The sequence below is a fragment of the Octopus sinensis genome, linkage group LG2 (genome assembly GCF_006345805.1).
Source record: "Octopus sinensis linkage group LG2, ASM634580v1, whole genome shotgun sequence".
In the NCBI taxonomy this organism is placed as follows: Eukaryota; Metazoa; Mollusca; class Cephalopoda; order Octopoda; family Octopodidae; genus Octopus; species Octopus sinensis.
The window spans coordinates 187,845,358-187,868,272 of record NC_042998.1 but is presented as its reverse complement, the minus strand read 5'-3'; the positions used below and the strand labels follow the sequence as shown (position 1 = coordinate 187,868,272).

General features: G+C 35.0%; 1 protein-coding gene across 6 annotated transcripts in view; it reads right to left on the bottom strand.

Moving 5' to 3' along the window:
* The window catches only part of LOC115222941 (phospholipid-transporting ATPase ID), a 227,749-nt gene that overhangs the window by 186,523 nt on the left and 18,311 nt on the right, over positions 1–22,915 (bottom strand). Inside the window, exon 2 of one of the 6 annotated variants that reach the window (XM_036500572.1) lies at positions 573–646. The exons of the other annotated variants lie outside the window; for them this stretch is intronic. The gene's annotated coding sequence lies outside the window, so the exon portion shown is untranslated. The remainder of the gene's footprint in view (positions 1–572; positions 647–22,915) is intronic. 6 annotated transcript variants of the gene reach the window in all.

Sequence of the window (22,915 nt, the reverse complement as noted above, 5' to 3'; positions counted from 1 at the left end):
TAGATGATGGAGCAGCTAGGTATTAAAGGAATCAGCCAAAGTATGCAGTATTGTGATGGTATGGACATTAAATGCAAATGGTCACAAGTGCTAAGTTGAGTGCTTAAAGAAGAAAAATATGGAATAAAGTGGTATGGTCAGGTCTCAAGATATTGAATTTTACAGAAGATATAATGAAAGATCAAGACAATTGACAATATGTTGCATAGCAGATCTGTTTAACCTATACCCATATAGAAAAAGTATAAAATGTTAGTGATAATAATTACAATATAAGCTGTGGGGTTAAAAAGTTCATTTCACAACCACATGATTCTAGGTTTGATCCTACACCATAGCACCTTGGACAGGAGTCTTATATCATAGCATCAACTCAATTTGGTCCCTGGCAAATTTAGTAGACAGAAACTGTACAGAAGCCCAACAATTGTGTGTCTTTCACTCATGTATAATGGACAAGAATGCAAATAATGGTGAGCAAACCAAAATCAAAAAAAGGGAAAAAAAAACATTGCCCTTTGAGTTATATTTATTCTGTGGCAAGTTAAAGGCATTATCTTTTTCATTCTCACCATCAGAAATTTGCTGAATCAGAGATTGAACCATTGGAAACCTGCAACCAATTGCCATGGTTGTTCACCAAATCCTAATAGAGAAAAAATTAATCTAAATAAAAAATATCAATCAGAACAGAGAGGGTAAGTCATAAAAAACACATAAATGGAAGAAATAAGATAATCTTAACAAGCCCATAACATTAGCAAGAGAACTTAACTTTCGCTGGCTTAGAGTTTGAAAACATTGATATAGGCAAAATATAAGTGTATCATTGTGAAAGAAAGAAAAAATATATATTTAGTAACATCAATAGTGAAATTGCATAATCACATATTTGGAGAAAAGAAAGACAAAAACAAACAATAAGAAACGCTAACTTATAATTCTTTATTATTCAGGCAAAAAAAAAATGTATTATTTGCTTCCATTGACAAAATGTGGCCCACCAAACAATGCCTTGGCATGACACCCTTTGCATGCATGCATACACTTGTTAATTATTTAAAATCATTCATTCATTCAAGTCTTAAATGTGCTAAAAGCAAATTCAGCATATTTAATGGCTCACTTGTCATAAAGATAACATTTAGATGCATAGAATACAAGGCAATGATATGTGGAATGAAAAGAGAAAGAGGGAAGCACGCAATGGGGGAGGGAGTGGGACAGAAAGAGAAGAATGTATATGAGAGAGAGAGAGAGAAAGAAAGAGAGAGAGAGAGAGATGCAGAAAATATATAAAATTTAACCTGGGATATCAAAGAAATTGTAATAAGATGGGATCCCTATAGATTAAGGCAGGATGGAAATCAATAGGAATAAAAAGGCAGGATATAGTCAGAAAGTGTAAGAGAATAGGATGCTGGATGTAGTCATAAAGAGAAAGATAGCAGGGTACAGTCAGAGGGAGTAAGAAGGTAGAATGCAGTCATGGTGGTGAAGAAGGTAGGATGCAATCAGAGAAAGAAAGCAGAATACAGACAGAGAGTGACAGAGGGCACAATGTAATCAGAGGGAGAAAGAGGGCAGGATGCAATCAAAGAGAGAAATGAAAGCAAAATGCAGTCAGGAGGAGAAATGGGCAAAATGCAGTCGGAAGAAAGAGGACAGGATGCAATCAGGGAAACAAAGAGGGCATGATACAACCAAGGGATATAAAGAGGGTAGAGTAAGTAGTCTGAAAAAATGGGTAGATAGCAATAATAAAGAGTTAGCAGGCAAGATATCAATCAGAGAGTAAAAGGGCTAAATAGCAATCACAGGCAGTGTTTCTGCCATCAGAAATCATCGTAACCACTACACCCAATCTTTCCTTCTTGGACGGTCACTCTCCTATGGAATCCCACCCCTGCTCACCATGTTTCTCCAGCAGTCATCAACTTGATATTTCCAATGAACATCAACTTCATTGATCTCATCAATTTTAGAGAGAGCTTAGAGGTCATGCACGTGACCTTTTTCTTCAGATTAAACCATCAATAAATAAACCATTAAAAATTAACAGCAAACTATAAAGTGAATACCTTTCTTATTTTACAATGATACGGTTGTGACCATTTCGATAATTGGTGATAGTGATGAGGCATCGAGTAATTGAACACTTACACTGATAAATCATGCAAACATGTTATAAATTATGCAGAATTATCTAATCAACACAAACAGCAATGGTAGGAAATGACATTGAAAAAAAAGACACCAATGATGACTATGTAGCAAGACAAGTCTAATTGCTATAATAGAAACTAAATAGTTTGTATTAGCCTTAACTGTAGACCAATATGATAATGATGTCTTTCACAACAGTTAGTTGGCAGTAATGTCTTGAGAAAGACTGAATCCAATCATTCTCATTAAAGCACTCCCATTAAACAGTTCACAGCCATCTAAAGAAACTGGAAAAGTCAAACTTTGGAAGCCTATAACAGAATGTCAGAAATCAGTTCCTTCTAAGTTTTCGGAATTGGCATTCTATAAAAGCTATTACAGTGAAATTTAATCAGTAAAGTGGTCAGCCTTCTTTTACTTTTACTTGTTTCAGTCATTTGACTGTGGCCATGCTTGAGCACCGCCTTTAGTCGAACAAATCAACCCCAGGTCTTATTCTTTGTAAGCCTAGTACTTATTCCATCGGTTTCTTTTGCTGAACCACTGAGTTACGGGGACATAAACACACCAGCATCGGTTGTCAAATGATGTTGGGGGGACAAACACAGACACACAAGCATATACACACACAGATACACATACATATATATATACATACATGACAGGCTTCTTTCAGTTTCCATCTACCAAATCCACTCAGAAGGCTTTGGCCGGCCCGAGGCTATAATAGAAGACATTTACCCAAGGTGCCATGCAGTGGGACTGAACCCGGAACCATGTGGTTCGTAAGCAAGCTACTTACCACACAGCCATTCGTACACCTATAATTTTACTTATGGAATTCACGTTTCTCGGTTCAAATATGGGTAGTTTTAAATTTGTCTTCAACCCATCATGAATCAGGAAGTGGGAAAATTAATAAATATGAGTAACAATATATAGTGCCATGGTATGCAGAGACACTGCAAACTGATCAGTGAGTAATAGGATGGCCTGTTTGTTGTGTTGAAGTGGATAGCACCAGGCTGGTTAGGCATAAGTTGTAAAATGCTTCAAATGTGCTCCCAAAAGCAATTACTGTTCCTCCAATATAAAGAGCACTGCAAAATTAGGTTGGAAAATATGTAACAGAAATTCTTGGTAATGTGAAACTGTGACTGAGGCACAGCAATGATTGTTCTGTTGCTAATGAGGTGACGAGTGCTGTATTGTTAGTGTTGTGCCTGGTTGCATAGGGTTGGGTTCAATTTAGCTTCTTACTAGGACCTTTCCTGAGATGCACATCTTTTTGAAGACAGGGAGAAAGGGTGCAGTTAAGATTGCAGTAGGATTCGGAAGTTGTGGATTATTTTGTTTTTCAATGGAAAAATGGACAGGCATAAGATGAGAGAGTGTGGAATCTAGTCTGTAGGTGACCATACAGAGGATAGGAGAGCAGTGGTGCAATTGATGGCCTATGCCCAGTAGAGTGCAGGTCCACAACTAATCCAGGGTATCCTCAATTCCAGAGAAAATGTCACATTCTCTTACATTGGAATTTGAAATCTGAATCAATGCTACAGGGTTGGCAAAGGAATTAAGAGAATGATAAGGCAGATTTAGAGTGTTTGGGGTGAGAAAAAGAGTAGTGGAGAAAGAAGTGAGAGTCAGTAGGCTTGTAGAGAAGGGGGGTGGCACGTAAAAAGCACCATCCGTTCGTGGCCGTTTGCCAGACTCGTCTGGCACGTAAAAAGCACCCACTACACTCATGGAGTGGTTGGCGTTAGGAAGGGCATCCAGCCGTAGAAACATTGCCAGATCAAACTGGGCCTGGTGCAGCCTTCTGGCTTCCCAGAACCCAGTTGAACCGTCCAACCCATGCTAGCATGGAAAGCAGACGCTAAACGATGATGATGGAGATATCAAGAAAAACCAACAGAAGAGTCAGATACAGTGAAGTTAAATTCTATGAAATGGTGAAAGGAGTGAACAAAAAGATGAAACTACCAACAGCAGAGGCCTAATTTTACTGCTAACTAACACAACAATTTCTGAACACAGAAACTGTACACAATCCTTGCACAACATCACATAAGCTGTTTTCTCCATCAGCACCCCCAACTTAAGCTTACTCTTTTCTCCTTTCCTCCCAGAACTACAACCCTCTAGAAGCCTCTACATGGTTATTCAACCATCCAAAAATATTGGCCAAATATCTTTCAAATTACACTTCATCATCTTGCAAGAGGTGGAATACACTGAAGAATACAGTTCTATAAATAGAAAGGCAGTGGTCATGGAACACTTTTGACCACGGGTCTACTCAGTCAGGACTGACCTGGGGTTAAACCTACGACAAAACTTCTCTGGAACAACCACTTTGTCTACCTTTTTGACCACCGACAGAAGTGTCAGAAAAACATTAATTCCCATTATTTTAGGGAGGTCAACAAGGGGAAATGGATTTTGTCTCCTGCAAAATAGTAAAAGTATAAAACTAAATCCTGTTATAAAACACCATCTTCTTTTGCCTTCTTTTATTTGTTTCATTCATTGGACTGCTTCAAAGAATATAGTTGAACAAATCGACCCCAATACTTATTTTTAAGTCTGGTACTTATTTCATCAGTTCTTTTTGCCAAACTGCTAAGTTACAGGGACATAAACAAACCAGTACTGGTTGTCAAGCAGTGGTGGACAAACACAAAGTACTCACACACACATACATAAATACATACATATATACACGTGTTTATATACACAGCAAGTTTCCCTGCAGTTTCCAACTACCAAATTCACTCATGAGACATTGGTCAACTCAAAACTATAGTAGGAAACACATGGCCAAAGTACTGCACAGTGAGACTGAAACCAAAACCACATGGTTACAGAATAAGTGTCTTACCCACACAACCATACATAGGATTCCTATAAATATCTAAATCTACATAACTGTCCACTTTCATGCAGTAATGTAGAGAACTGAATGGACATCTCATGTAAAACAAACAAGTTTTTGCTTTCAAAAAATAAAAATAAAACATCTGTATAGCCACCATAACAATAGCTCCAGCCATCTGAGAGTATTTACAAGATTGGTTGTTCACAGACACTGGACTGGTCAAATATTCTGAATGGAGAAATGAACAACTAAAAAAATATATTAATGTCACAATGACTTGATGTTATGCTTTTTCTAAGCTGTTACATTGAAAACAGGCTTATATATATATATATATATATATAATAAGTGTAGATCGTATACGAGTGGGTATATATTTATAAAACACCACCACGTGGATTCTGTTGAGACCAGTAAGAAACAATTATGAACTTTTTTATTACACTTAACTTTTTAAAATATTTTTGATAAGGTTCGTTTTTTCAAGAAGATCTGAAACATGTAAAATTTATAAGAAAATTAAAATTTATCTTATTTAGTGGCATTTTCAAACTTCTTTTATATATATATATTGTTTAATTTATATTTCCTGAGCGCCATACTAATACAATTGTTTGTTTGTTTTCCACCTGCCTTCGTCTTTCGTCTATTTTCATAAAGCTTCCCGTTATATATATATATATATATATATATATATAATATATATATATATAGCGGTGGTGCCCCAGCATGGCCACGGCCTTCGGGCTAAAACACTTTTAAGGATATATATATATATATATATATTATATATATATATAATATATATATATATATATATATATATATATACAGGAGTTGGACAAAGTAATGGAAACCCCTTAAAATTTCAAACAAATTTATTTTAATATAGGGTAGGACCACCTTTGGCAGTAATTACGGCTTGAATTCTACAAGGTATGGACTCATACAAAGTTTGAATTGTTTCCAAAGGAATTTTTGTCCATTCTTCAGCTAGAACAGTCTCCAGTTCTTGTAGTGATGATGGTGGAGGATACAATATTCCTAAAAAAAAAAATTATAAATAGGGTATCCATTTTAATTGGTGTTAACTTGGTTGGGCCTTGCTAACAACCATGTTATCTAGGTATTTTAAGAGAAATTAACAAAATAAAATAAAAAGCTATTTAAACATACTGAGTTTTTCTATTCAGGCAATTTTCCCTATATTATTAGCATTATTGAATTGGTTTCCAAATTCAGATACTGCATCTGCCCTGAATTTCCCACCACCACCACCTTTTTTTCAGTATGGCACGTAAAAAGCACCATCCGATCGTGGCTGTTGCCAGCCTCGCCTGGCCCCCATGCTGGTGGCACATAAAAAGCACCATCCGATCATGGCCATTTGCCAGCCTCCTCTGGCACCTGTGCTGGTGGAATGTAAAAGCACCCACTACACTCACGGAGTGGTTGGCATTAGGAAGGGCATCCAGCCGTAGAAACATTGCCAGATCAGACTGGGCCTGGTGCAACCTTCTGGCTTCCCAGACCCCAGTTGAACCGTCCAGTCCCATGCTAGCATGGAAAGTGGATGCTAAACGATGATGATGATGATTACGAAATGTAAGACAACCCAATGATTAAAGCATTGCTACAACTTTCAGGTTAAACATGAGGCATTATTGTGTTTTGAGCAAAAACAACACAAACATGAAACCTTCATTATGAAATACAAAACAAAATACAATGAAATAGTTGAAATCAAATTACTGCATTAACCTATTTCAACCAGCTACAGCAATCACAACATGAACTAAAGATGCTAAATACAAAATTCAAAATTTATGAGGTGTGGCTGTGTGGTAAGTAGCTTGTTTACCAACCACATGGTTCCGGGTTCAGTCCCACTGCGTGACACCTTGGGCAAGTGTCTTCTACTATAGCCTCGGGCCGACCAAAGCCTTGTGAGTGGATTTAGTAGACGGAAACTGAAAAGAAGCCTGTCGTATATATGTATATATATATATATGCGTGTGTGTGTTTGTGTGTCTGTGTTTGGCCCTCTAGCATTGCTTGACAACCGATGCTGGAGTGTTTATGTCCCCGTTACTTAGCGGTTTGGCAAAAAGAGACCGATAGAATAAGTACTGGGCTAACAAAAGAATAAGTCCCGGGGTCGAGTTGCTCAATTAAAGGCAGTGCTCCAGCATGGCCGCAGTCAAATGACTGAAACAAGTAAAAGAGTAAAGAGTAAGAAAGGTTTATTTACAAACAAAAAGTAATAATAAAGTATTAATATAAGAATTTAAGTTGCCACTCAAAGTCTAGAGCGATGCTACAGTTCAAAATATAAAACAAAAGATTAACAAATTTCTACTTTGTGAAACATTAGTTGAAACAAAATATATTACAATATCACTAATGTTTGTACACTTGAAGTAATAATAAAGAATACCATGATTAAGGTTTGAAAATTCTCATCACTAAAAATATATTAAATAACAAATAACACCTAATTCTAGTTACCAGCTAACTGAAATTTCATTGGCTATCAGAAAATCTCAATTTTCTGAACTAGTTTAACTATTTTAGGGTTTGAAAAGAATGTGATTAAAAACAATAGACAAAACAAAAGCTTAAATAACAAGACCTTTATGGTAAATTTAAATCTAACATTGACAGCTGGAATGAAAACTAGGGGCCTAAATGTACATTTTCTTATGAGATTAAAACCTGCTAACAACACTATCATTTTATATACACACACATTTTCACACAACCGCATGCAATCTATGCATAGACATGTACACATTACAATGACATGTAGGAACATAAACAAAACATAAGTATTGCCATACCGTTTTAAGATAGTTTTATTGAGCAAAAGAATCAGTATCCATGGCCTCTCATATATACCTCTACTTTAATTGGGTGTTGTGTTAATTGGTTAGGGAAAAGAAATGAGTAAAATAAATGTAAGCATTAGATTTATAAAGAAGACACTTGTTTCACAACGTCGCCTTACTGGCACCTGTGCCGGTGGCATATGTAAAAAGATTCGAGGGAGGTCATTGCCAGTACCACCTGACTGGCCCCCCATGCCAGTGGCAAGTAAAAAGCACCCACTACACTCTCGGAGTGGTTGGAATTAGGAAGGGCATCCAGCTGTAGAAACTCTGCCAGATCAAGATTAGAGCCTGGTGCAGTCATCTGGTCCACCAGCCCTCAGTCAAAATCGTCCAACCCATGCTAGCATGGAAAGCAGACGTTAAATGATGACGATGATGATGACACACTACAAAAGCAGTGGATGGTCTCTTTACTGGAAGGTTATTTTCCTCCCAAAGCAGAAGCTAAGAAAAATCCAGACACAAGAGCACTTGACGGTTTAAGCATCAAATGAAAGTAACTTTTTATTGGTTGCAATTTTCACCTTTACAGCTACAACCAGTACAAAAGTAAAAATTAATAGGTCAACTTATCTGACTGCATAGCTCACTCCCTCTCAAATCATTCTTTCCATTTTAGGTCAATGTTTCTTTTCTTCTCAGGTTAATGTTACTTATTTGCTATGTTAGTTAGGTTAATGTTACTTATTTGTTATGTTAGTCAGGGTTAAATTTAGTGAGTTAGTCATAGTTAAAAGGCTTTATCATTCTTCCTGAAATGATACATGACAAAGAGACAGGACCATAAGAGAAATTGTCATGTCTGAACACCTTTAATCATTGACAATGTCTAACAGCAAAAACAAAACAGGTTTAAAAAAAAATCCATCTTTTGCTAATGTTCTTTGGTGTGTGTACAAGCAATCAAGAGGAATTGCAAATTGTCAGCTTTACCCACACAACCATTGTTCAAATTAGCAATAAATTAAAAATGAGAATACATTTCCTACAACAGCAGGGTATTTATAAAAATTAACCAAAGATTAGTATAAAACACTTGACGTAACAAAGGTTCCATAAATTACACCAAACGTTTCTTTAAATGCAGCAAAGGATTATAAACATTCAAAAATTCCAGAAATGTGTCATACCAAATCTTTCAACAAAAGATGATGAATTACTCTTCCACAAATATACAACATAGTAACGTTGATGTTTGAACTACTGTTTTCCCTATAATGGCTTGAGTTAAATAAGTAGATTGCCTTGTCTCTAATTTTAGTATTAACTGATAACAAATGAAAACTAAAAACCAATTACACAAAGAAATTTATGAAGGCAAAAAACAGTAAAACAAAATATGCAGCTGTCCTTAAATATAGATACTTATTGGATGATATTGGTTTATACAAAGACTACAGTCAGATAAAGAACAGACAACATAAATTTGCTGTCAAGAGAAATTCTTTGTTTTAAATAATGTCATGTTACTAGTTTTCTAAAGATAGAATATCAAAGCGACATATATGATATGAAACCCCAAAATACATCTGATTAAAGTTCCCTTTTCTTTGCTGAATTTGCATTGTTTGATGGTTTGTTTGCTGCTAAAAGAAATAAAATCAAACCCTATATATCCCCTAAAAGTAGAAAGATGTTATACATGTTGCTTCAAGGAAAATTACTGAAATCAGCAATAGATTTTTATATAAATTAAATTAATATTTTAAATGCATTTATTGCTATTTATGAATCATCAACAGGAGAAGCTAAGGAAGGTTTTGATTTGTATCCAGCGTTCATATATAGAATATTTTCCACTTTTCACTCATATCTGTGTTGATTGTCAGACACCTGACAAGTTTTACATTGTGTACACCTAACATGTATACACAGTTAAAATTAGCTCAACATAAACTTAACAAACATACCCAACATTTAATAATCACAAATTTTGGTCATTCAATAACATGCCAACCAAATGGTGAGCTCTCATTCTTTTACCTTTCTTTTTTTTTTTTTTTTTCCTAATCACAAGGATCCATAAAGCTGGTCTTATTCCTTGTTTCCATAGCATTAAGCAAATAAAATAAATCGTTGTTTGTGTCACAGTTGACTTTTAAAGATAAAGAATTGAATTCAACACTACAGCCAACAACTTCATAGCAATAAATCATACCAAAACTGTGTACAAAGACTCAGTCATTGAAGTTGACATACATTTGTCATGGACTCACTCACACACAGATGAAAGAATAAAGCTGTCATCTTCTTCCCTTTATATATTCCAACAATCAAATCACTGCCCTTATGTGCTTTGATATTATAGAAGTCACAGCTGAATGAATGAATAAGATACCAACTTAACCCTTTTGTTACCATATTTCTTTTGAGATGCTGTTTTTCTTTCAATTAATTTTAGATATAACAAAGAATTTAGTAAAATAACTTAGTTATCATTAAGCTAGTGTCAGGAACATAAATTGTGACTAAGGTTTGGTGGAAGATTTTAATTCAAAACTTATGAAAACAAGACATTTGTACTAAAGAGCTACAGCCGGTTTCAGCCGGGTTGGTAACGAAAGGGTTAATGGTTAAATGATCAAAAATTATATACGATCACTAATACTATGTCATGTTTCTGGTGGGGGGAAAAATAGCTTACAGTGATAAACGTGATCATTCCATGGTAATTTACCTAGCTGAAGTACCATGAAATGATAATGTTTATTGCTATAAATAGAGGAGTCAATAAATAAGGTATTTTCTGTAAATTTTCCTCAATCTTGCCAGGAGCCAAGAAAATTCAACAAAAATCACTCTCTGACTTTGAATGAGTACAAGTCAAAGTCCTTCAGGAGTGCCACGATGAGGAAGTAGGTATTTATCCATTGTAGATTACTTAACAAAATAGTTTCTATTATCTTTCATATTCCAAATCGTTTCCAAATACATAGAAACCTTAAAAAAAATAAGCTTAATTCTTTCATGAAAGAATTTTGTGATCTTAAGTGCTTAACATTTGAAAATGACAACAAAGAAAAGTAACACAAACTACTACTTGACTAAGATAAAAGAGAATAATCACAATTGTAATATGTTTGAGAAGAGTTAGTTGAGTGGTTAAAGAACTACACAAGTGATATAAGAGCTATACCTCTGATTTACAACCTCCTACCCACTTTACCAACCAACTTTACCAAAGAACTGATGTGTGATAAAGCTTACGCCAGTTTTTTATTTTATTTTTTTATATTTTTTCAAGCTGAAGGCAATTTCTATTTCTATATAGGCAAGCAAGGATAAGTAGAATTATAATTTATTTCCCTATGTTACGTAGTGAAAAAAAAATCTTTAATAGACCCAACATTTCCAGTACAGTATACCACATATGTGAAGATGTTTGGAAAATATTCTGATTCAGTCTTATCAAAAATTTCTGAGGTAATCTTTATATATAAAAGTCAAGTTGTGTGTCTGTCTCCTACGATTTAGATTCCTAACTACTCCCACATTTTGTGGTGCAGTGTAACCAAAAGCAGGTATCTTATAGTCGTGATTCATATCAAGCCCTTCTGGGTATTAGCGCGTGTCTACGATGAGTCTACGATTTAAAAAATAATTTACCATTTTTTTCCATTTTAATGCATTTTTTCGCTATCATATAAGGGAAGTAACTCTAAAAATGTCTACGATGAGTCAACGATTTTAAAAAAATTTACCATCATTTTTTTTCCATTTTTAATGCATTTTTTTGCTATTTTTTGGCTATAAGTCTAAAAATGCTTATATAGTTATTTCCCTTACAAACCCGAGCAACACCAGGCGATACTGCTAGTTGATGTATAAATGCAAAGCAGAAATGAGATTTGGAACTGACCGATGACACAATGCACTACTGATGCACTTTGTCCTAAGAGTGACGCATCTGCTTTACACTTCTTTGAAGAAAACATCTTTAAATGGATTAAATAATTACTATTTCAGTCACTGCAATTTTATTTACTAATTATAGAAAAAAAATGATGTATTTATTTTCTACTTTCATAAATTAATTTTTTCACTAGCTCAAATTTAAATGTGCTTTTGAAGCAATTTTTTTCACAGTGACCACTCATAAAATATGACTACAAAAATCAATTAGAAACTGATTCAAGCAGTTGACTATCAACCCATCTTTAATATTTAATAATGTTATAAGTTAGTATAAGGCAGAATTGTCAGCACACCAGACAAAATGCTTAACAGTATTTCTTCTTGCTCTTTTTGTTCCATGTTCAACTTTGCCTTTCATCCCTTCAGGGTTGATAAAATAAAATACCAGTCAAGTACTAGGGTCAATGTAATTAATTTGTACTCTCCCCTCTAAATTGCAGGCCTTGAACTCTGCAATGGACTGGCATCGCTTTTATGGTCGCTTATATACCATGAAATCTCAAGTCACTTATATATCATGAAAACCAGGTAAGAAGCTTTGTGAGTCCTAGAGTTCAATATATATATATATATATATATAAATAATATTTATCTCTCACCAGATAGAGTACTTTTTTGGTTGATCTTTCTATCATGGAATAGGACATTATTGTTTTATTCTTTTATTTGTTTCAGTCATTTGACTGCAGCCATGCTGGAGCACCACCATTAGTCAAACAAATTTTGTAAGCTTAGTACTTATTCTATTGGTCTCTTTTGCTGAACTGCTAAGTTACAGGAACGTAAACACACCAACATCAGTTGTCAAGTGATGGTGAAAAGGGACAAACATAGACACACAAACATATATATATATGTTTGTGTGTCTATATATATATATATATATACAACGGGCTTCTTTCAGTTTCCATCTACCAAATCCATTCACAAGGCTCTGGTTAGCCTGAGGCTATAATAGAAGACACTTGCCCAAGGTGCTCCACAATGGTACTGAACCCAAAACCATGTGGTTGGTAAGCAAGCTATTTACCACACAGCCACTCCTAAACAAATCAGTATATATTAGATAAAATTATGTTAGCATTTTTACTATAAAAAAATTGGCAATTTGGTTTCCAAACAAAAGCCTTCAACAGCAAGCATCCTCTTTGAAAACAGTTAATCAAAAGCAGAAACTTCAACATTTAGTGAGATGAAGGCAGCAAGCTGGCAGAATCATTAGCATACTGGGCAAAATGCTTAGCGGCATTTCATCCATCTTTAAGTTCAGAGTTCAAGTTCTGCTGAGGTTGACTTTGCCTTTCATACTTTGGGGGTTAATAAAATAAGGACCAGTTGAGCATTGGGTTCAATGCAATTGCTGGCTTTGTGCCAAAATTTGAAATCCATATTTAGTGAGTTCATCATCTTAAACCACAAAAAGTGTAGAAATATGTAAACGGATCAATTCAAAAATCATCTTTGGCATTTTTCAAATATTTAAAATATAGAACAGATTGTCAATAATTTAATATTGCAGTAATAACTTTATCGAATTTATATGGTATGGTGGTGGTGGTGGCAGCAGCAGTAATTCACTTTAATTTACTCGTCATATATGTCACAGTTTTCAGGAATGGACAAGAGTAAAAAAAAAAAAAAATTGCCTTCATTAATTCTTCAATGATATTCAGCAGTAATATATTCAAATGTAATTCAATTTTATATTCACTCTTTTAATATGAATTGGAAAGATATAAAAATTCAATTATTTAGAAATATAGCTGAACTGCTGTTTTACAGCCATGTGAGTTTTATGTCAAACACTCAATTCTGAAGTAAAATTGCAAGTCACTATTGATGTTATGTAAATTGGTAAAATGGCTCAGGAATCTAGTATAGGACCTTCAGGAAATATTTTTATAATTAATTTTTTATAATTAAACTTTTAATCACCAGGGATAGGGAAGTATCAGAACAACAACTCTATCTTTATTGAGGGCAGTAAGCCAGGAACTGTGCATTCAGTGCGAGATCTGAAAGCTGAAGCCCTCCAGTACAAAATTGCATTGATACAAGACTCCAAGAATGTAGGATTCAAAATACACCAAAATATGCATTGATACAAAGACTCCAATACTGTAGGATTCAAAATACACCAATATATGCATTGATACAAAGACTCCAAGACTGTAGGATTCAAAATACACCAATATATGCATTGATACAAAGACTCCAAGACTGTAGGATTGAAAATACACCAAAACTGAATAATTGACCTAAGAACAAGCTACAGAAGACTCAGCTGAAGACATTCATTGGTTTATTGGTTATTTAACAAGCATTTTTTTTTTTTTCTGTTACTTACCTTGAATCATGCACACTTTGATATTATTTAAACAGATTCTCTACGGTTTATAGTGACACAAAGGTTAAAAATCATACTGTCTTAGGAAGAAAAAAATGTTATAGACATCTAAAAATGCTATTGTTATTACTGATGTTGTTGCTGTTATTATTGGTGAGCTGGTAGAATTGTTAACATACTGGACAAGATGCTTAGTGGTATTTCATCCGTCTTTACATTCTGAGTTCAAATTCTGCCGAGGTCAACTTTGCCTTTCATCCTTTTGAGGTCGATGAAAAAAGAATCAGTCAAGAACTGGGGTCGATGTAATCAACTTAACCCCTCCTCCTACAAAAAATTTCAGGCTTTGTGCTTATAGTAGAAAGGATTATTATCGTTATTGCTGCCATACTGGGAAGTCATGGAAAGTTTTAAGAGTTTAGTCAATTGTTTCAGCTGATTAAAGTCCATTCATTCAATTATTTTGAAATAATTATTTTGCTGACATTGTCTGAATCATGGTGGTAACATTTCTGTTACAACCCCTTTTCAGAAGTGTAACTTAGTGGTATATCTACTTTGCATTCTTATGAAAACAAAGATTTCATATATTTTTCCAATTTAAAAAAAATGTCAGAATATGAAAAATAATAATGATCAGATGTGGACAGCATTCTGTCAACCCAGTTTTGACCCCCAATGTAGCCATGAACATGATGTTAATGGCAGGGAAGCTGGAGTTAAATTTATCAACTCAAAGCAATGGAATTTGGTCTTGTTGCAATGGCAACAGCAACACCAGTAACAGCAACAACAACAGTAATAGTAATGTGTATAGCAACAGCAGAAACAGCAACAGTAACAACAACAATGTGAACAACAAGATGGAAAACAACAAGTAATAACAACAAAAGCTGTGTGGAAAGCAACAACAAAAACATTAAAAACCAAAACAACAACTCCATCTTTTTTTCAGTTAGCCAGGAACTGTGCATTTAGTACAAGATCTGAAAGCTGAAGCCCTCCAGTACAAAATTGATATTGTAAAACCAGGTGTTATGTCCCTTAGTGAGGACAAAAATACTAACTGTGAATAAAAAAGCCATTGTGTATAAATGCATTTCTCACAAGGAGAGGGAATTTGTTTCCTATTCTGGCAGAAACAGAAAAATGCTTCCAAGATGTGTGGTGCTCAGTGCTACACATATATAAAGGAAAACAATACAGGACAGTAGCTGCCATATTCAGCAGTGAGCAAAATGTCAGAAGAATGGCAACAATTACTTGCACATCTCAGATCTTTATAACAATTCCCTACTATATGGGGTAAAAGATTAACTCGAATTTGAGTCAAGAACAGGCCAATTGGTCAAGACTTGGCAAGAGTTTTAGCCATTCATACCACTTTTATTTCGAAGCCACACACTTGGCTATCATCCCTATGCACTCTTTTACCTACACGGTCGTACCTGCACTTCTACTCTTTTTGTGCTAGTATACTGCACTTACTCAAGAAATGATTGATACAGTCACCTCCTTTCCTGTAGTTTCTACATTTTGTCATCTGACCGAGTTCTGCTTTTATCAGATTTGTTCTAATGGCTTGTTGCTGAGCAACTATAATTAGTGTTTCAGTCTCTTGTTTCAGGCTTTGGTGCATCATCCAGAGCCAGCATTCTTTACTTCCAACATTCCTGGTTTGTTGCATAAATTGGCCATGTAATTCCATTTCTTTCCATTTGCTTGTTCTGTTGTTCTTCCTTCTCTCTTTGAATAATTATTATCATTATTCTTGTCTATATCAGATCTTTCTACATTTTTTAACACCAACTTGCACATTTCTTTGAGTTATTTTTCAAATCATCCAAACAATAAACAGAATCCAGTAATTGTCAAACCAGCAGGTGACTCAGAATCTGGATTGTTTCTGTCACAGAAAGAGATTCCATTTTATGTTCCCATTTCTCTTCAGAATCTCTTATCAGACCAAATCCAACAGAGTTGATGAAGACATTTCCACGTGGACTGAACACTTTTCTGGTTCTTTCTTCATAACTGGTATTGATGGAATATTCACTAGTTTTTTTTTTTCTCTCACAAATGTTGGTAAATTCTTTGGAAACAAACAGAGAAACAACAGATATTTTTTTATCTTTTACTTGTTTCAGTGATTGGACTGTGGCTATACTGAGGCACCACCTTCTTGGGTTTAGTCAAACAAATTGACCTCAGAACTTATTTTTTAAGCCTACTACTTATTCTCTCAGTCTCTTTTGCTGAACTACTAAGTCACAGGGATGTAAACAAACCAACGTCAGTTGTCAAGCGTTAGTGGGAACAAAAACAATGATACAAACATATCTCTATAGCTCAACATGGAAGATGGACATTAAACAATGATCATCATCATTTTAGCATCTCTTTTCCATGATTGTAGGAGTCAATCAAAGTATTTCATTGAGGCATATTTTCTACAGCCAGATGCTCCTCCTGTTGCCAACCCACACCTTCCAAGCAAAATAATACATCTCCATGACCAGACATATTTTTGCAGAATGTTGAAAATGAGTGACACCTCTTATATGACAGTGAAACTAGCTTCCAACAACCATACAATGTCAACAAGGCAAGGAAACAAACACACATACGCGCTCATGCTGACACTTACACATATATAATAGGTTTCTTTGTCTCCTTCTACCAAATCCACTCACAAAACCTTGAAGCTATACTAGAAGACACTTACCCAAGGTGCCATGCAAAGGGACTGAACTTGTAGCTTTGTGGTTGGGAAGCAAACTTTTCAACTACAGAGTGACGCCTATCCCTATCATTACCAACCACATGGTTCTGGGTTCAGTCCCACTGCGTGGCACCTTGGGCAAGTGTCTTCTACTATAGCCTCGGGCCGACCAAAGCCTTGAGTGGATTTCGTGGACGGAAACTGAAAGAAGCCCGTCGTATATATGTATATATATGCGTGTGTGTGTTTGTGTGTCTGTGTTTGTCCCCCTAGCATTGCTTGACAACCGATGCTGGTGTGTTTATATCCCCGTTACTTAGCGGTTCGGCAAAAGAGACCGATAGAATAAGTACTGGGCTTACAAAAGAATAAGTCCCGGGGTCGAGTTGCTCGATTAAAGGTGGTGCTCCAGCATGGCCGCAGTCAAATGACTGAAACAAGTAAAAGAGTAAAAGAGTAATATATATATATATGTATGATTTCAATGGAGGCAATACCAGCAGAAAACTAGAGGAACATGACCTACTATCCAATACAATATTCAATATATACGTGTGCACTTTCATTGGACATTAGTAAATCAATATAAAGTTCCTGATAATACAGTATCAAAACATACAAGTATATGAACAGATAAATATTTAATATTTAAAAATATGCAGATATTTAAAAATATTTTTTTAATATTTAAAAAATACGTTGGCATTCTAAATATATAAATACATAAATAGATATACAAATAGATATTTTAAAAAATAGATATAAAACGTCGATATGATATAAGATAAAACTCGTAGGTATTTAAAAATATTCAAAAATGCTCATATATATAAATACACAGGCAAAATATAAAACATCAACATAATATAAGACTTATTGAATTAATAATTCACACGATAAGATACAAGGTAATAAAAATTCACAAGTTTCCGGTGGAAAATTTGAAATTATACATTCATGACATACTAATAATGAAAGTGCACACATATATATTGAATGTTCTATTGGATGGTAGGTCATGTTCCTCTAGTTTTCAGCTATCGATTTATGTTTGTTTTGGTTCTTCATTTTTAGAGTAATCTCAAGCACCCAAAATACAACCCGTCTTTGTTGCAAGTTTGCATTACATGTGCGGGGGATAGACTGAAGCTAGCTACTTTTAAGAGAATGCTTCAAGATTAGTGTCGACAAAAACCGAACGGACTTTTTGGCCAATTCAATATCTCTCTCTATATAAACGGCAGTTTGTCTGTGCGTTTTCTGTACCCTCACTCTGGCCACGGCTTTCAACCGATTCTGATGAAACTTGACATACACATAGCCCAATGTCATAATTCAAAACTAACGCAGCGAAAATTTTGAAAAGTTCCCCCAGTTCTGAAAAAAATCGATAAATTCGACATGGGGTCGAGAATCAGAAACCCAAACCACAGACTGTCTAGGGGACGCAACTCCACCTTTTTTAACTCTCAAAAAAATTTACCATCATTTTTTTTCCATTTTTTGGCTATAACTCTCTAAAAATGCTTTATAGTTATTTCCCTTACAAACCTGAGCAACGCCGGGCGATACTGCTAGTCAATAATAAACACACGTGTTAAACAATCGTGTCCGTTTATTATTGGCATAATGACCTTCCCATGGATATATGGATACATTGAAACTCCGATGTCTGGCAGCTGACTTGGCAGACACCCATAAAATTATTAACCATCTTACAAACAATAACTCTGAGCACCTTTTCAAACTCTACCTGTCTAACACCCGTGGACATGTTTACAAAGTCAGAAAACAACACAGCTCCCATGACTTTCGGAAACATCTTTTCAAGCTAAGAGTTGCTGAAGCATGGAACAAACTGCCGGCATCGGTTGTCGGAGCACTGCACCATTCAAATCTTCCATGCTTCCTCAGATTCGCCAACACTACACCTGATCTTTCTCCCCTCCATGCACACGCAAGCATGTATCAGACTCATACACTGTTCACTTTCCAGACATTTGTACATTACTGCATATGCTTTATACGCACTTTTGACAAGCTGTGGTACACCTGAGCACTGTATACAATAATTTCATCATCATTATTATTATTATTATTATTATTAAACAAAATCTGCTTTAACACACGATTTCACATCAAAAATCTCACAAACCAAATAAAAAAAATAAATGTATGGATGGATGTATTACAGACATCCCATTATAAACTTTTAGATGATGTATAATGTTTATATATGACAATAAAGAGAATTGCAAACAGAGAAAAAAAAAACGGATTAAGTATATTTGTGAGAATCACCAGTCACAATTAAGTATGAACCACGTCAGATTTGTGGAAAGGTCAGTATTTAGTGTCAAAGATATTGATTTCAAAATATTTTATTTTGAAATAAGACAGTAAATAGCGAAAGGTAAAGTTTCGACTGAGGAAAAAAATGGAGAAAGAAAATGGGATGGAAAAAAGTGAAAGCTAGAAAATATATAAACGTATAGGGATAGGGAAAAAAGAAATGTGATGGAAACAAGGTAGAGAAGAGAGATGGATGCATATGGGATGATATAAAATCGTTAAGGACCGCGCCCAAATTACATTAGAAAAGTGAATTGGGTTGAAGTGACGTAAAAATAGGATGTGTAATAGGAAAACATGTTCACAATATTGTTTGTAGTCAGGATATGTAATATGTTAGACAGAAAGAATGAGTGAGTTTTGGTGATTCCCACGAAATCAGATGACGGCAGTGTCAAAGCAAATGAGCGGGCAACGAAACCTCTCTTTTGCACATCAGTCACATTATCGTACTCCCGACAGCATTATCTGTATTTTTCTCTTTCTAGTTTATATTTAGTAAATATTCAAGAAATAACTACATCCAAGTGTTAGCATATATATATATATATATATATATATATATATATATATATATATATATATAGTAATTAACAGTTGTTTGAAGCAGAAGTTGTTAACACGCTAATATATTTATTTATTTACTGTTTATTTATTTATTTAAGCACGCATATAAACGCATTCACACGAACGTTTTATCGCAAACGTGGAAACATCTACGTTAACAAGACAATAAAAACTGAACTTTAGAGATATACGTAGTATAACACAGTAGATTAGCGAAAATTCTTACGAAAAATCGCGCTGGTGAAAAGATCAATGGGGTGGGGATGACATTTCCAGGGCTTCCACCTCACCCCACCCCGTTTTTCGGATCCCCCAAAAAACTGTTTTGCAGCATATTAGGAGGTCACAGGAATTCATTCAACAAAAAAAAAATTACAATGATCCCGGGACGTTGGTGGGGGGGGGGGTTTCCCCCTTTTTCCGAACCAAAATAAGGGATTTGCAGCATATTAGGTCAGGGTACTTGATAACACGCAGAAAAACGAGTTTTCTTTTTTCCTTGGTGAAAAGATCAGGGGGGGAGGGGTTCCAAGGCTTCCACCTCATCCCACCCCGTTTTTCGGACCCAAAAAATCTGTTTTGCAACATATTAGGAGGTGAAGATACTTGATTCCATGCAAAAAATCCGTTTTTTTTTTTCTTAGTGAAAATCGTGCGGGTGTTACTCAAAAACCGAAAATGAGTGGGGTGCCTTTGAATCACAATGCATATGTATTTATAAATGTCTTTTTTTTATTAATAATCGGCAGACGTGACTGCGACAGACACACTTCAGTTCATTTCGTAAATTAAAAAGAAAGTGTTTACCGAGAGAAGGTAAGAGCTTGTGAAATGCATGTGTGCATGCATACCTTTATTCCTTTTTCTATACAAGGACTGGATAGTATTCTCAAAAATTCGAGTCGGATGTTAAATGGAAAAAGCTAAAAGACAGATAAATACCACTTTTTTTTCCTAGCCTCTCACATGTGCAACTTGGGGAAAGATTAGCAGCCCAAATAACCTCCGCTTCAGTTCGTAATAATGAACATTCCTGAATGACGAACAAAAATAAAGTAATTCAATACTTTCACTTCTTCACAATCCATGTTGTGACTTGTATAAGTACAAAAGTTAGAACAATATGTTCAGTTCGTCCCGTAGCACCAGGTTAATTACTGAAAATGCATGCGGAATATATAAGGCACAGAGAGATTACAACGGTCCTGGTTTATTAACTACTCTTGGGTGAGGGGTGACTTAAATGCTTTCGTAGGTGAGTATTTTTGAAATGATAAGAATTTCAATGAAATCAATTTCTAACTTTTTTTTTGAAAGGCGATTTTTCGTCTCTAGTAGACCTTTCCGTCGATTTCCGTAAAAAAAATTTTTTTTTTTTTTACATATGGGCTTGCGGGAACTTTTGAAGTAATATACATACATATACACATACACCGAGTAAAACATTTCAGTTATCTCTTTCTTTCACACACACTAACAGAAGCACTTCACTTACACAACATACTTGTCTGTCTCCCACACCCCATCAAACACGCACACACACACACACACACATGTACATCAATGCTTCACATGCACGGTAACTTCAAAAGAACTTCCCTCGTCATACAATCGCTTTCTCTTAGTCTCTTTCGCTCTCATTACTTCAAAAGTTCCCGCAAGCCCATATGTAAAAAAAAAAAATTTTACGGAAATCGACGGAAAGGTCTACTAGAGACGAAAGATTGCCTTTTTTTCTTTTGGAAAAGCGTTGTGTCGCATCCATCCAAAAAGGTAACAGCTTTAATCCTATCAACTACCGACTTCACTTCCAATATCCTTGATCCTGTCAACTTCCGAACTACCTGCAAATATCTTAAACGTAATGAAAACGTTTGTAGTCATTACGAAATCAAAACAAAATATTCACCGATGCACACCTCATTTTTACTTGTTAACAATTGCCTTGCTTATTGTCCAATTTCCACTCCTCGGAGACAATCAGAATGTCTTCCATGGAGCCAAATCTACAAGGAACTCGCAAAACAGGGAAAAATAACTACTGCGGAATTTCAGTAACTCACACTTTATTAAAGATTCCCATAGAGTAAAAAGAAACCCTGTAAGATGTTAGTTTTTAATGTTTAGAATAGAATTACATCTAAAATTGATTTTCTTATTATCCGAAAGAAGACAAGCTTTAAAACTTCTACGTTTCCACAAAAGAGATTCAACAGTCAATTTCAGATATTTCGACATGTTTAAAGGGCTGAATTTTCGAAGAAAGGCGCACTTTTACAGATTATTTTTAAAAATTGAAGTCAAAACTGAAGATATGTTTAATATGGATGCAGTTTATGATGTTAGATCTTTTCGGTTTGACCGGCAGTTTTTTAAAATAATTTCCACCTAACTAAACACTTTTAAACTTCGTATACTGGTAGAATGTGTTTATAAAACATCTTTTTCTCTTGGCTTTATTGAGAAAATTCTATAGTTTGTAAGATATTTGTTGTTGTTTTGTTTTGTTTTTTCAATTTCTGCAATTTCAACCAATCAATGACGTCTATTGAGGTGAAAACATTCTGTGCCGTATGAATATGTCTCTCGTTTAAGAAACAGATTGGGTTTATTTACATTTCTGAAGAAAAAAAGATACCCTTCCCCCCACCCCTAACCGTAAAACAGATTGAAATGCAATAGATCGATACTAGGGTCATAATTATGGGTGACAATTTCATACGACACCTCTAGAAAAAACTGCCGTTCAAACCGAAAAGATCCAGGATGTTTATATGTTTAGTAACTGCACCAACTGTGCATGGGCTCAGTAGAAGTATTAGTAGTTGTTGAAGGCTGGAAAAATAAGAAACCTTTGCTAATATTGTAAACGTTTTGGGAATCGTCATAGATTTAGAGATCTTAGCATTTGGGACTTTATGTATTGATCATGAACAGATGTGTAGTATTCCAAGTCTGTTACACTGAGAGTTTGTGCTTTGATGTTACAGAATGAAACTAAATTACCATTTCCTCATTGCAGTGTTTTTTATTAATTTATTTCATAATAGAAATAGCGCAAACCTGGTGTGATG